Below are 17498 nucleotides of genomic sequence, written 5' to 3' on the forward strand. Positions count from 1 at the left end.
ACATATAAAACATCATCTCTATCTTTCTGAGTTTGATGGAACATGACTAACTCTTTTTCTAAATAATCATTCCTCTTTTTACAAGCAAGATTTTCTGAAGTTAATCTTTCACATAGTTAAAGTTTGATCTCTATAGCTAATGAACATGGTTTTAAGATATCTTCTTAACTCATTAATGTCATCAGTATGAAAGGCATAAGTAGTTTGAGGTACCTTTAACTCAGCGGCTTCAGGACTGCTATTAGCATTTGCCATCAAGGCATAGTTCACCTCACTTTTAGAATCTGAAGTATCTGTCCAGCTTTTCTTCTTTGTGACAAGAGCCTTGCCTTTGTCACTCTTCACTTTCTTGCAATCAGGAGATATGTGGCCTTTCTCACCACAGTTGTAGCATTTGACATTTGTGTAATCTCCTCTGTCAGACTTCCCTTCTTTGCATTCAGATTTTCTGAAACTCTTCTTATCAGAACTTGCACCTTTCCTGGAAAACCTCTTTCCCTTTCTGAATTTCCTGTATGCAATCCTTGTGATTCCTTTCAACATAAGAGCACACAGCTTCATCATCTCTTCATCAGCATCCATCTCAGGCAAGTTTTCAGTTTCTGAGTCATCATCACTATCAGAACTTGATGACTCAGTATTAGACTTTGTGATGAGCGCTTTTCCCTTGCCTTTCCTTGAGGTAGCTGCCTTGGGGGATTCTTCTTCAGCCTTAAGAGCGACTTTCCTTGATTTCCTCCTTTCCTCTTGCTTCTTTGTTCCATCTCAAGTTCATGAGTCTTGAGCATTCAATAAATTTCATCAAGAGTTGTTTCATCAAGATTATAGTTGTCTCTTATAATTGTTGCCTTCAAATCCCAACTTTCAGGAAGAGCTAACAGGAATTTAAGATTTGAATCTTCAAGATCATACTCCTTATCAACTAGTGACAAATCATTCAAGAGTTTGACAAATATGTCATATAAATCAGTCAATGACTCATTAGACTTTGAGTCAAAGTGTTCATACTCTTGAGTGAGTATTGTCTTCCTGTTCTTCTTAATCGAATCAGTTCCCTGGCACCTTGTCTCCAAGGCATCCCATATCTCCTTTGCAGTCTTGCAGTTAATTACCCTGTTTGATATTACATTATCAATGGCACTATGCAGCAAGTGTCGTACCTTAGCATCCTTAGCAATTGATGCTATATCTTCAGCAGTGTAATCACTCTTCTCTTTTGGTACAGACTTTGCTGCTTCACCTGCAACTACAACAGCGAGCTTTATTGGCTTGTGAGGTCCTTCATTGATTCTGTCAAGATATTCTGGATCTGTAGCTTCCAGAAACATAGTCATCCTCACCTTCCATATGGGATATTCAGATGGTTTCAGTATGGGAACTCTAATAGCCTCATATCGACTATGGATTTGAGTCTTTGGGGGTTCTTCAGTTTTGGTGGGCTTGGTTGGAGTTTCATCTTCAGACATGATTATTTTTGGATCTTAAACTATTTGTGTGTTAACAGATAGGCTCTGATACCACTTGTTAGGTCACACACACTGTAGAAGGGGGTTGAATACAGTGTTTATCACAATCAAATCGAATTAAAGAACTCAAGTAACAGAAAACAGACTTTATTCAATATAATAAACTCTGTTACAATATGGAACTGTCCTCTCTCAGTGATGAACAAATATCACGAGAGCTGCTAGGGTTACAATGAATAATATTCTCGATAATGATAACACTTATAGTGTAAACCCTATGTCTGTGTTTATATATGACACAATTACAAGATAATCGCTAATTGATATGGAATATAATTCTGCTTCCTAAAATACATCAATCAGTTATCTTTTCTTCCAAGTATTCCATTCTTCACAGAATTCCTTCTTCATGCATATCTCTTCTTACGTTTGTTTTGATCTTCTTTCCTTTCAATCAACCGCCTTCCTTATCTGAAAGTTTCCTTTAAGTCCTGATATTATCTCCTGATAAATATCTCCTGAATCTTAAGTACTGATAACTTAAGTTCTGACTTCAGTATAAGTGCTGATTTCAGTTAAGTACTGATTTGTCCTGTTTGAGTAAGATCTGAAAACTAAACATAAATTATATTAGTCATGACATTATCAAATATATCTAACAAACTAGATCATTGTATAGGATTTGATTTGTAAATCTTTATAGAAGCTAGGAACTTTGTTGTTCTTAGATTGTAGCCGGTTAATTTATTTATCGGAGTGAGCAACACCCCTCGAGGATTTATATATGAATATATACTTCCCCGAATATCTTGTGTTCCTTGTCTTATCATTCCAAATACTATTCACTTCAAGAACACGAAACCACTAACCGAGCACTAAATCTATATCCGCCAAATATTCGAAAGAATTTTTAATTTAGTGATTATTGCATTCAACCCCCCCTCCTCTACGATAATTCGGGACCTAACAATTAGTATCAGAGCTGACTGATTGATATACAAATCAGGATCCTCAAATTAATTTATTTTTTAAATTTTTCATTTACATAAATTTATTTTGTAAATTTGATTTAGCGAATTTGTTTTATAAATTTAATTTAAATAAGTTTATTTTATGAACTTAATTTAAATCAATTTATCTTATAAATTTAACTAAATTAATTTGCCACTTAAATTGTAGTGAATAAAAATTTATAATTTAATTAGTTTTTGATTCGATTATTTAGCTGCCAATTTTTAGACTCTTTGATTACTCCCAAGGAAATTTTTTTTCCTCCTAGATGGATGTAGGAGTCGCCATAGAAGACTTGTACATGTGATACAAAGTATTCGCCATAGACGCAGAAGTTCTCTAAGGTAGAAACTTCTCTCTGATCGCCATAGAGGTTGTCAAGGCTACAAGGAAGCCCCTGTGGTCACCACAGGGGAGTTAGAAGAAACATGCTCCATGAGTCGCCATAGAGTTGTTGGCCCTACGTAATCTCTGTGGTCGCCACAGAGGAGTTGGTGTAATTTACACTTTGTGGTCGCCATAGAGCTTCCTGCATTAGGGAAACACTGTGATCGCCACAGAGCAGTTAGACTGCTAAGGGAACAGTGTAGTCTCCATAGAGCTCTTGTACAGGGGGAGCACAGTAGTCGCCACTGAGGAGTTGGCTAAATTTGCTCCTGTTAAATTGTAGTCGCCATAGAAACACTTGTTCATAATTTTGTAGCCCCAAAATAATTATTTCTGATTTATTTATTTTTTCAAAAAAATTTAAAATTCTTAAATTTAATTTTTTCTTAGATAATAATTTACGTTTTATTTAATTTTTAAGAAAATTCAAAATTCTTAAAAATTAGATTTTACGCAAATATTTATTTTTGATTAATTTATTTTCTAAGAAAATTAAAAATATTGGAAACTTAAAGTTCTCTTAAATATTAAATTAAGGATACTCAAAGTATTGGCAGACTCAGGATTCCTCCGAGCTTTTAAAGATGTTTTTAATCTTTCGGAGAAAATGGTTTTCTTATTCCGACGAAGCTGATTTCAAGACCTATAGACGAAAATTGTGAAACTTCCTCAAAGGTTTACTCCATAGGATACCACTGGGTTTTCAGACGCAGGAAATGAATCAAATTTCTACGGGTACAATTTTTCTCGAAGTTTTAAAGATAACTCTATGATTCCAGATTATACAGTCACACGGTGGTTTGTACCAATGCTATATTTATCCGGGAATCAATGAGATCATACAGGCAGAAATTGTGGATGTCAGAGAGAAAAGTGGGGATAAACAAACATCTCACTTACAGGCAGTAAAGTTGGAACCTCTGGACAAAATGTAAGAGTTAGTGTTAGCTGAATCAGAGGAAGCTCAGGTAAAGTACTTGAGGGACTAGACGTCAGGGCAGTGTTTCACATGTCAGGAAAGTTTAGTCGAATCAGATTCACAAGGAGTACATAAGCTATATCCAAGGATCAAGCCTATTTATTTTGAAGCAGAGGCTTTTACAGATTCAGTTCAAGAGGTGATTACAAGATTGAGATTGGGACACAAACAAGATTTGATAGCTACAGGTATGACAAGTAATATGTGTCAAGTAACTATCAGGGGTTTTGCTACAACAGAATAAGAAGCTTGAGAAACAAGGATGAGTAGGGACTCAGTTGACGAGTTGAGACAAAGGTGGAATGTTTTCTTAGGGAAGCAGCCGGTCAAAACTTATAGTGCATGGGAAAGAGTTGCGATCGATCAGATGACGAGAATCATGAATATCTTGCTTTCATAGCAATCTTTGAAGATGGTCCAACTCACATATCTCAGGTTTAAATTTCTTGAACCACTGCAATATTTTGATCTCAATATTTAATGCATGATAGGATCTTAGTATTTAATGTTTAACACTCGCACAAGCATGATAGCATCAAACATAGATAATGCTGAACTAGTTCACTAGATTATTTATCTGGTAACTAGGATTGATGTTTAACTTGTGCATGTTACTTTAGAGGATCTTAATATGTGTTTGAATATTTGTTAAACATGATTAATTTCTTTAATGAGATATATGTTTTCCAGCACTTAAGTCATTAATCTATGTTTATCTTCTATATCCTATTACAATATGATTTATCCCTTTAATCTGAATTGTTTGATTAAGATGTATTAGTTTATATTTGGATTGAGATAGCTAGGTGAGATACATCAACATGATTGGACTAGATAGAATTAGTGATTTATTTTTTAATTCTGTGTGTTCCATATCATGCCTTTCTTGCTTAATTCTTATAAGTAATGTTTCTGAATGAATGTCATGTCCTCCTATTTCAATGCTTGCTTATTTTTATGCCATGAATGCATCGCTTAGTACTTGCATTAATTATAAAAGAAGCCTGTTTAAGATTATAATAGGGGAAAGACTATTAGTCCTCCTTGTGTAAGGTTGGAACTAATTTTCCCTAGCCTAGAGACAAATTTGTCAAGGGTATTAAAATGGAGAAAATGGTCAGTCAAAAATAAGAATTAGCATGATAAGGTTGCAGCTGTTGTTATCTCTGTTTATAGTAAGATCTCTAATCCATCTGGACCCAAACTGATAAGTTGGGTACCAAGAACTGTTAATCCATTTGTGAGTGCATGACATAACAGGTTAATTGATTCATATGTATTCTTGGTAATTCATACATAAGGCATATGATCAAAGAAAGAGCCTCACAATCAAATGTGATTAACAAAATCTATTCCGTCAGTAATCTTTGGAGATGACAGCAAAGGTTTTCACTACGGGACAAGCTATACAGAATAAGGATGTCATCATGGACTCAACAATTGTTGTCACTGATAACAACTAATTATTGGAGTCATTAATGACAATTGAAGCATCTTTCTTGTTGGAGAATTAAGGCACAAATCCTCTTATCAGACTATTCTGCATCAAAGGACAAAATGTCAATTCAATGAAGGATTAGTGTCTCATCTGAAGCAGGAAGGTTGAGAACCTTTCTTTTGTTAGAGTAAGGAAAGGAGATTCTTATGGCTAGACCGGAATCTCAAGAAAGGTGAAGTCAATGGTTTTTACTGTAAAACTTTATCTGACAAAAGTTTAGCTATGGCATTAGAAGCTCTCACCCTTGAACATCAACTCAAGGAACTCTTTTGTAAAAAGGGTTTAGTGAGATGACTGCCTCATCTAGAATTCAGAAGGATGATAAATGTGAGGCATGTCAGGAAGAGAAGTCAAAGACAACATCACATCAAAGTAACGATATACCTTAATGATGATTAATGGATACTCTTAACACAAAGTTGTTGTTCGTGCGTTCTCAAGACAAGACATCACAGATGGTGATTGATTACATCAAAGAAGATCAAGTTGGAAGAAACTGTAAAAGAAATGATCTTGTGGTCTAAAATAAGACTGAATCAAGAAGCAGTTCCGATTGATATCTGTAACATCGAGAATACTTTGAAACATATTCAGCATTGGGAGCTCCGTGTCATAATGGAGTGGTATAAAGGAAGAACCGGAACTTGATTAAAGCAACAAGGACAATGTCAAGCTAATTAAGACTTTCTAAATACCAAAAGGCTGAATCAGTCATTACAATTTGCCACAAGTAAGATCAAGCTTTGATAGGGATGTATACATGAAGACACCTAATGAGTTAATGGCCAACATAAGCAAACACTGGATAACCTGAAAGTGTTTGGAGAGAATGTTCTACAGAAGCAAACAATTAAATGTTTCCAGTTGTTTGAGGATCTTGGCATTTACAGCTAAGACTAGATAAGATATTTTCCATGGCTACTCAGTGGAGTCTACAACCTACAGGGCATTTGTGGTTGATCAACAGAAGGTGATAGACAGTCTAAGTGCATAGTTCAACAACTCCATGCTCCAAGCTGTTAAAGGAGAAATTAATGATATTGATGATTCATATCCAAGCAATGGAATGGCAGTGTATAACACGGCTCATTATTTCAATGGAGCCAGTCAGCAAGGATAAGGATTTTCAGGAAATCACAGCAACAGCTTAGGGGGAGCAATAGAAGGATCAACTAGTCAGACACAACACCACATTGAAAATTCAGAGGACACAACAAGAACATATCTGCTGAGACAAAGGGTTTGATGTCAAGTCTATTCCCAGAGTGTAGTTCTTAAGTGATTTAGATGGTGGAGTAATGATTAGAAGGGCTACTAAGTGCGAATGATTATTTCTCTAGTTTTTTATACGAAGAAGAAACTAAAAAAGTTACAGAAGCTCTGATAGATCCGGATTGATTGGGTGATTGCAAAGCAAGATGAGCTCAATCATTCAGCAAGCAGACTGGAGGGAATCTGGTATCCAAACTAAATGATAATATTTTAATTGGTACAAGGATAACCATAAGTCAACTTGGATGACAATGGCATTATTACGAGGGACAAGGCCAAATTGGATGCTAGGTTATTATCTCGAAGCACTATCTAAAAGAAAGCACCAGTGACGAGACTTGAGGATATTACGACATATCAGGCACCTGATGCACATTCTACCTGGAATTGGACTCTGGTAAATGTGTACAAGTGCACTCCTGGTTGGTGAGTCAAAAGAGAAATTCAGTGCACCACAGTTCATGGACTTTGCAGTTGCTGATCTATTGGACTATGTATATCTCTTCTTCACAAGCTGTAATAACCCCAAAATTTTGGACTTTTTGTAACCCTTATGAATAGTGATTTTGCTGATTATGCTGAATAAGAAAACTTTTCATGCCACACTTTGTAGAGGTTCTTTTATTGTTATTCTGAGATCTTATTAGTACTCTATATGGTATATAAGTGTATGTAAAGATCGTCAGAATCCAAATTCGAACACTTTGATTTTTCCCGAAAATCCACCAGATACCGAAAGAATTGAGTATAAGGTAACAGGATAAAAAGGATTTAAATTTAAGGATTATAAGAGAGGATCATAAAAGGAATATAATGTATTGAGAAAGGTTAAGGGAACCCAAGTAATAAGATCCTGGGTATGATCCCTCAAACGATAAACGAAAACGAAAGTTAAGTGAACCGTATAACAGATCAGCGATCATTACCCAAGTAATTAGGAGTTAATCAAAGAGGTTAGTGATGATGATGTCATCACACCAACAAGAAGAAGACAAGTGTGGGAAGATGACATAGGAGGATGACATAAGCATGACCAAAAGGGAAGGAATTGTTGGTTGATTATAAGACACACAAATTTTACCATGGTTAAAAGGTTAATTAAACAAAACAAAAACAAGGCAACCAAGCCAAAACAAATCAAAAACACAAAACACAAAGTTGACTTCCATTTTCCAAGCCAAGAAGCTCTCGGCTTCATCTCTTTTTCAAAGAAGAAAAAATTCAAATTCAAGTTCCAAGCTTTGTTAATTAGTGAGGTAATTATCCAAGGTTCCTTGTACATAGATATAGATATCCTATGAATCTAAGCTTCCAATTCCTTCACAATCTCTTCCAATAATTCATGGAACAAGAGAGTGAATAGTGTTTTTCAAGAACTTGAAATTTTGATCTTGTGTTTTTGTTTAGATAAAGCTTTAGTAAGGATTTTCCAAGGTTGTTTCAAGCTCATTAGTTACTCCTACTCTCAAGGAAGGTATAATCTCTTAACCTGGCATTATTATTGGATGTTAATAGCTTGTTATGAGTAGTATAGTTCATGAGAAGCATGGTTATTGAATATTTAGAGATTGGTTGGTTTTGTAATGTTTTTGGAGTTATAAATCTTGATTATTAGTTAATGAACTTAAGTATAAGCTTTTAGTTCATGATTTAGAGTAGTATAAATTGGAGAACTTGAGATGTTTGGGTTGTTGTAGTAGAGTATGGATGGAGTTTGGTTGTAGTAATGATTGTGGGATTGATTGTGGATTGATTTGGAGTTGTACAAATTTGGTAATCGCGTAAACATAGCCGTCATAATGCCCGATTTACCTTAGACTACTTTTGTTCTTAACATCAGGACCCGTGAACTCACTGTTATGACCATTGCCATAATTAGATAGTTCATGTTACGAGCTTCGTTTTGATATGTGGTTCGCTTAAATCCGATGTACGGTTTAGGAGAAATGACCGTTTTAAGTAACGGCATTTCGCGACCGAACCATTATCCCTCACCTTACTTTGAAACCTTAGTTAAGGCCCTTAAATGACTAATTAGAATATGAAACAATTATGTAAAGTGGATTAGGCAGTTGGTAGGGTACTCGCGAAAGAATCGCCTTAAAATTCCTAATGGTTAATTTATTAAAAATGGTGGAGCCGAGGGTACTCGAGCAACCTAAGTGAATCATTAAGCGCAAAAGCGAACATTATGGTCTAATTGGTTAAAGTATAGATTCATAAGCGACTTTGGTTTAATTCATACTTATATATTGTTTATAGGTTACCAGACTCGTCCCAAGCCTTTTATCACACCCAGTCGCTCAGGCAAGTTTTCTACCCGTTATACTGTTGTTGTGATGTATACATGTATATGCATTATCTTGTGATAGATGCATGATGGTTAATTAGCAAATCTTGCGATATATTGGAGCATGTTGATATGGTTTATATGCATGTCTGTTTCATAATCTTGATATCTATCTGTTGATTCCAATGCTTATAATTGCATAATACCTATGCTAGAGATAAACAGTAGTTGCGTATACCCTTAGTATAGGGGACCCAAAGGTGAACATTTTCTAAAACCGGGAGTCGATGTTCCCAGGTATATTATATATATATATAATATAGTTTTCAAACTATTAATCGAATAAGGCTTATTCGATAACTTTATTTTTATTAATGAATATTACTTTGAATATTCATTCGAGGACTTATGACTCGGTTTATTTTATTTAAGGAATATTATCTTGAATATTCATTCGAGGACTTATGACTCTGTTTATTCTATTTAATGAATATTATTTTGAATATTCATTCGAGGACTTATGACTCCGCTTATTTACTAAATAATATTCTTTATTTTATTAAAGAATAATATTTCGGTAGTCAAACTTATTTTCGATAATCAAACTTATTTTCGAGTCTTCAAAATGATTTTAAAAGTTAGAGCGGATCCCAAAACTCATTTTTATATTTAAGATCCTCCTTTCGAAGGGGATTTAAATACTCGCTCAAAACCTGAGGGATCCGGCTCTGTGGTGTATTTTATATTCGCAACAAGGTTGTTGTTTTGATAAATGAATTGATTACTTACCCAACATTCGGGAAGTAAGTCCATCTAATTGAGTCGGCATAAGCGACAGGTCGGGGTACGGTCTATCAAAGTGTAAGTGGCTGGGTGGCAGCCCATCAATGCGTAAGAGGCCGGGTGGCGGTCCAGTACAAGGTCCTAATAAGGCCAGGGTGATGACCGGTGGGGGATTCATCCATCTACTAGTAGAAAAGGTTACTTATTGGTATCTTTGCCTGATCAGCAAGATATCGGGTTTATGCCAAAATTCTTTTCTTTCCAAAATTCATTGGATATTGCAAACTCTGTTCATACTTTACATAACAGAGGTTTCCAGGAAATGTATAAGAGATATATATGTGGATATATATATATATATATATATATATATATATATATATATATATATATATCGGGACTAAATAAAGTATCTCGTAACTTCATTTCATTCAATAATATTTCAAAGATTGAATCTATTCAAGTCTTAACTTGTGGTCTCATCTATGGGATAAACTTTTGAAACCTATTATACTTTGAACAGTGGTAGTTCAAGTAGTTTTCTAAAATGGTCTAAGTATAGTGAAGTAATTGGTAACTTCATCTTCCTTTAAGACTATATCCAGTAAGTAATTACCTTACACTTGATAAAGGGTTCTAGTAAGTTATCCATTTAGATACTTGCATTATTGTTGACACTATATATTATCTTGCGAGCTGTAATGCTCACTCTTGCTTCATTTCTTCATCACACAACAACAGTTAGGAAAGATGGCCAGACTCAAGCAGACCCAGCGCAAGCGCGTGGGAAGCGTCCCGCGTCTTCCCGTTGATATCGTAGCTGCTATAGCTGCAGAGGTAGATCTATTTGTAGATCAGGCATTCTACTTTTGGGAATCAATTATGTATAATTATAACTTGTGGCAGATAATGGCAATTAACTGTAAACTTATCAAGTAATCATTTTGGGTTGTAATAACTTTTAAATTGTGGATTCAAGGACTTGTACTTATTTCAATTTCATCTCTGAGACTATAACGTGTTGTGGTGTGTGTTAGTGTGGGGTCACAGCATGAGGTTATTTATTATTAATTAAGTTAAGTGATATTGTGGAAAGAAAGACCGTGATGACCCGGATCCCCGACCCCGGATCTGGGGGTGTTACACAAGCTCACTTCAGGTTGGTATGAACTAGTATATTACTCAAGAAATTGTCAAGGACATGATATGGCACTCTAACTGAAGTTATGGTTAAATATAAACTAGTAGAGTCGTCATATTAATAACTCTCGTATCACTAGGCACAAACAAATTGTTTTATATGTGCACTGACATAATGATAATGTTATATGTTGGTCTACTAACAAAGACTTGTGCAAGATTATTTGCTAAGTAATTGCAGAATAGGTATGGAGGAGCATGTTGGAAATGTTGCAATTCTTTTTAGGATTACTTCAAGAAAGCCATTAGAATAATAATTTTAGGAGCTCAAGCAAGCCAAAAGAACAATTCTTTTAGGAGCACAAGTAAACAAAAAGAATGATGGTAATACAAGTAAGTTAAGGATCTTTTGAAGATGCAAAATTTGGAAGATTCGGAACATATCAAGACTGCTTACCAACATGAACCACTTAAGCTTGATTAGTGCAACTCAGGTAACAATGACAAGCTATAGAGGTATGACAAACTCACTCTTTTACTCAAATACTAATATACAACATGTAATGTTCTCAAGATGCCAATGTGCAAGGTTCCATGTGGATCCTAGAGAATCCAATCTTATATCTATTAACAAGATTATTAGATATCTTAAGGGACTATCAACTCTTGGAGTAAAGTACCCTAAAGATATTATGCTTAACATGTTTGGCTATATAGATATAGATTACGCAGGTTGTAAGAAAGATAGGAGAAGCATCTATGAAGCTGTCAACCTAAGTGACAAGAGAAGTATCTCGAGAAGCTGTCAACTTTGTGGAAGAAGATTGATTTCTTGTTATGATAAGAAACAACTTCAAATCTAATAACTCTGTGGAACACTCTATGACAAGGCACCTTGACACCAGGTATCACTTATTTCGAGAGCATGTCTTTTAGTCAAATAGTCACTTGCAGAAACACTTATTAAATCACTTGTTAAAGTTAATCTTTCAAGACTGGTTTGTAAGTGTGGGATATCATACATTGCATATTAGTTGGAAATCCCATCTATAAGGAATTCTTCATATAATTTCACAGGTATTAAATCTTTAATATTTAAAGGACTTGTGAATTTATCAGTAATCCGGTACCTCATACTTAGTGCTACTATCTTGATTATCATGATTACAATATCATATACATTTGTAATAGTTAAGTATTATAGCATTAAGTTTGAATTTTATTTTAATTGATTTAAATTATGATGGTAGACAATTCCATTCCATATCAGTCTCATAATTTGAATTGTATTAAAATAATATGCAGCATAGTTATTTGTATCATGTACGAATAATTTTGGTACTTTTAGTATTAGTGATATTATTTAGAATTTTTGTTCTAAGTAATCAATGATTATTTCTAAAATCACTGATATTGAAAGTTGAATTATTTTATAAGTCATGTGTATAAAACTCTCAATATTTTAAATGCCTAGAAAGTATTTCTAAAATTACTAATTATCCATTAAGTGATTGTCATGTATATAAGTCATATATCCTTTTGGTGATTATTCAAGGATAATTATAAATATTTAAGTGCTAGTATCTAACTCATAGATATTTAGTATTTATTTATTTAATATTTATTTTGGGTTGTTTGGATTATGGAAATCGAAACAATTCAATGATTTTATTTGCTCCATAATTCAAACTAACTTAAAATAAATAAGCAGCATGATTGATTATAATTAAATCTGTCAACAATTGATATCTAGTATATTGATTGTAACTTATGTGTTATAAGTTAATTATGAGATTTTGGTTTTAGTGAATTTAGCAATGTTTACATCTCAAAAATTCACTGAAATCATAATCATAATTGTAGCATGATTTGTTGTATGCTAATTTTTGACTTATATCAGTTAATGATGTTTAGTTAAGATTTTAAGTACGGACTAATTGTATTTTAAGTACGGACTAATTATGAAGTATTAGTATTTGTGACATTACTTAAAACTCCTCTAAGTAATCAATGCTTATCCTCGGTCACTTGTACTAATACAAAAGATGTAAAAATCTTTCTTAAGTGCAACCATGGTAAAAGTGACCATATGTTGTCCACTAAAAATAATTTTTATACTTATTTGCAAATTTTTAAACACTCTGATAATAGTTGCAATACTCAATGAATCAAAGTATATGGAACTTAGAATGTTTTTCTAAGATTGCAAACAAGATAATATTGGTTAATGTTGCTTTACTTATCAAACCAATATTGTTTGAGATATTACAGTTGTTAGGAGTTAAAAATTGTATAGAATATGATATTGAATGTTAATATCTAGTTGATAGATAATTGGTATTTAATTCATTGATATCTTACTCTAATATATTTGAATTATGATGTTCGACAATTCCATGTCAAATCAGTTTCATGATTTAACTTATATTAAAGTAGGATGCAACATAATTATTAGTATCTAAAATACTTGACAAGTATCAGTCAATGATATATTGTTAATATTTTGTTGCAGATAATTTTGAGATTTTAAGTTCTAGTGAATTCATATGAGTTGTTATATCTGACAGATTCACTACAATTAGAAATCAGCAGCATAGTCTTTCTTATTAAGATTATTTATCAATAAACAATATTGTTGAGAATAATTTATAAAGATAGATTATGGAGATTTTGATATGAATGAGAATTGCTTAGACTTTACCCTAAGTGATCAATGCTATTACAAATACTCATTCATCTTGAAAGACAAAATCTTTCTTTCTCTTCTTAATACTGCTAGGTCATCAGTCTGTGTCTTATCAAATTATTTATCTTTTTAGGCATAAAAACAGACTTGTGCACTCGAACAATTTTGGGAGAAAATCAAACTTCTTTCTACAATGGTGATTTCTTATTTCATTAAAATCTTTTGAAATCACTATTGTACATCATTTCTCTCAAAAGATTAAATGCATGACTTTTATTCATTATAGATCTTAAATGCATTTTATCTCTACATTACCATATGTTCTGTGATACAGGTTCAACCTCCAATGGCCTTCTTTCATTTGATAGTCATGAGGTTGAAAACCCACAAGGTCTATCCCAGACTGTAAAGATAAACACGAAAACAGAACCAACCAACACTCTCTTACCACTAAAATGAAGTATGAATGAGCGTGAGGGAGAAAGTGCCTTAGTGCACCACATAAGGAAGGTTCTGAAGTCAACCCTGCAGCTCTGTCTCCTACAAAGTTGAGATATATTAAAACTGAGGCAACTGCGGGCTCCCATACATCTTCTCAAAAAGATGTAATGGATGAAATGGCACAAAATAGTTACTAGATTCATCCTCTCAACAGGGTGCGTCTATTGAAATTCGCCTGTCGGCCAGGGTATCCGATGTAGTGTCACCACCTCAAACTTAAACAATTCTTGATGCACAAGGATAGGTTACACACACAAAGGAAGAGTTGATGGAACAAAGAGTTTTGACCATTTTAAGGTCAGATTCGATTGTTCAAGGTTCTTTAATGGACCAATTGTCTTTACATGTGTTAGGAGAGGATACTGATCCAATAGCCATATGTCAGTGGTCTGTGTCTACCTCCCCAGGCTTAAATCCCCTGGATGTATCTGCGGATAGTGGATCTGACATAGGTGCAGATCGGCAACTTGTTGACAATGATTCAGATTTACCTGATGAGTCATAAGGAAATGTCTTCACAGGCATTAGAAGAAAACTTTGATCTTTATGCTAAATTCTTTGGATTATTGTTTACCTTCCCAAAGTTCAAATCTGGAACCCTAAAAGGGAAACTAGCAACTTGTAGATTATGACTCAGATTTATCTGACGAGTCTAATGAGTGGAGAGAATAGTGAAACACTTGTGAGGTACACGAAACAGAATCACACACTCACAATGAGGAAGAAAGAGAAACACCGTATCCCATTCCCTATCCCTATATATAGTTCTTGATACTTTGGGTCTCGAATTTGTTTATGATTGGAACCTAACTCTTAGGGACCTAACATTTATAGATTGGTTTAGAATACTTCGGGACCTAACCAGTTGGGACATAACAATTGGTAACAATTGGTGATCTCACATTTGGGAGGTATAAGGAGTTGGGAAGATTGGTGAACATGATGATCAGTAGTGGAGTCATTCTCGCAGAATTTAAAGGGACATGGTTGATCAGACTCTGAATTGTTATTTATTTTCCAACCAAGTAACATATGAGACCTCCTTCAGACAACAACATACATTCCTTCTCTTAGGGGGAGATAAAAGCTTAAGTAATAGTTTCGAGGATTCCTCTACTAAGGGGGAGAAATAGCAGGGAGGAGGAAAAAGGTAAAGCACATGTACACTACACCACGCCATTGTTGTTTGTAACTATAGATCCTATTGTACGGGAGAGGTGGTAAAAATAACGTGATTTCCTAGTAATCAGAAGAAGTGGTTTGGTTCATCACTATTCTTCATAAAGGGAGAAGCCGTTTTCAAAAAGGGGAGTACCATTGGTTTTGAACTGCGGATCCTATTGTACGGGAGAGGTGGTAAACGAAGGTGATCTCCTTTAAGCAGTTGATTCTTATAAGGGGAGAAGCAAGAGAAATATGTGCTTCTCAACAGGATATGTGGTTGTACAAAAGAAGTTGCTGATATTTACTTCAAGACTGAAAAGTATTATCTGAAAGAGATTTAAAGAACCAAGGAAATGAATATGAGACTACTTGAAGATCAGTTCAGTGCTAGAGGAACAAGCATCTTTTATTTCAGTTACTCAAGAAATCTGGAAATACAGTATTTGATCCAGAAAACCAGTAGCATTATTTACAAATCCTGGTACTTTACTTTTTCTAGTTACTAGTTGAGTTATCCTCTCTATTTAATTTGTTTGTTAGGTTTAACAATAAAATAGGGGGTGATTGTTGGTGAGACTGCGTAGCTGTATGAACAGTTACGTGATAACTTAACACGAGAACAACACTAGAACAGGATAGGTTAATAATACTACGACTACAGAAGAAATCGGGATGAATGAAGACAAGGAAAATACAAAGAATCAAAAGATTAGAAGAAGGCTTGAAGTCTGTTTACAGGTCACTGAAAGAAGTTCATTAATATGATCATGCCTCAGTGAAGAATAAAGGTTAAAGACTATCAAGGTTTCAGAAATGTTGAAGATTCAGTGTATAAGTGCTACCAGAAGATTTCAGTATATTAGCATTAATTGAAGATAGACAATATTTGAAGTATATGAATATGAAGAATTGAAGACAGGGTATATACAGAGGTTAAAGAAGACAACTGCAGTCTTGAAGCTATACTCACTAACAAGAGTTCATTTATATGTTCAAGCGTCGGTGAAGAACAGTGAATGAAGTATTCAAGATTGTAGTAGCAATGAAGACATTGTCTAAAGTACTAGAAAGGATTCCAGTGAAAGTACAGTTATTTATTGACAGTCAGTGTTCAAAGCAATAAAGTTGATGCAAGCTTAACAATGTAATCAAGGCCATAATACGAAGACCTGAATCAGGGTTAGTCGTCAGTGAACCAGATCAGTTGCACTAGGCGTCAACAGCTCGTGAAAGGAATCTGGGTATAATTTTTAGAAGAATTGTTAAGTTGAGGAACATACTTGGATTGAACGTTTATCTGTTAAAGTACGAGAAAGGGTGCGGGGTATATAGCTAAACAGCTCGAGGAATTGGCCAAGCTCAAAGTTTAACTGTTAACTTAAATAAATTTATTTAATTGGACTTAAATATAATTTATTTAATAAACTTAAAATGATTTATTTTATAAACTTTAAATAAGTTTATTTTATAAATCTAAATTAGTTTATTTATATAAATTATATTTAAGTTAATTTTATAAATTAAGTTAGTTACAATTTAAACTTAAAAGAAAAGAAAAACAAAAAAAAGGAAAAAGAAAAAAAGAAAAAAAGAAAAATAAAAGAAAAGAAAAAAAGAAAAAGCAAAAAACAAGAAAAACAAAAACAAAGAAAATAAAAAAAAAACAAAAAAAAGAAAAAAAAAGAAAGAAAAGGAAAAATCAAAAGAAATAAAGAAACAAACAAGTTTGTTTGGTTTTGGTTTTAGTTTTGTTTGAGTATAATTATATACTAGTACTAGTGGTCGCCAGAGGAGATTTCCCCCCTCCCCCTCTTGTTGTCACCATAGAGTAATAATACTCCACCTCCTGTACTTGGAGTCGCCACAGAATAAACTGAGCTCAAATAAATCCAAGGCAATGCACTTGTACTTGTTGTTGTCGCCACAGAGCATAGAAGCTGGTCGCCACAGAGCACTCCTCAATTATCAGCCACATATTTTATTGTACATTCAGTTTATTTGTGTGGTTAAAATTGAGCCACACATTTGAATTGAATATAAAAGACTACACTCAGCAGCATATCAGATCCAAGCTATTGGATTAATTTGCTTTTCATCTTCTCTCCCAAGAGAGGTGAAAAATAGCAGCAAGGATTTTCAGAGAATCTCAAGCTTTTTATATATCCGTTTAACTTCTCACCGGAGTAACGTTATAATGTCCGATTTAATTATTGTATATTTATAGGGGCATTATAATCGTTACCCGGTAATTGAATCCTTAAACAAACAAAAACTAGATCATTTTATAGGATTTGATTTGTAAATCTTTGTAGAAGCTAGGA

This window comes from Apium graveolens, unplaced genomic scaffold (genome assembly GCF_009905375.1).
Source record: "Apium graveolens cultivar Ventura unplaced genomic scaffold, ASM990537v1 ctg969, whole genome shotgun sequence".
NCBI lineage: Eukaryota > Viridiplantae > Streptophyta > Magnoliopsida > Apiales > Apiaceae > Apium > Apium graveolens.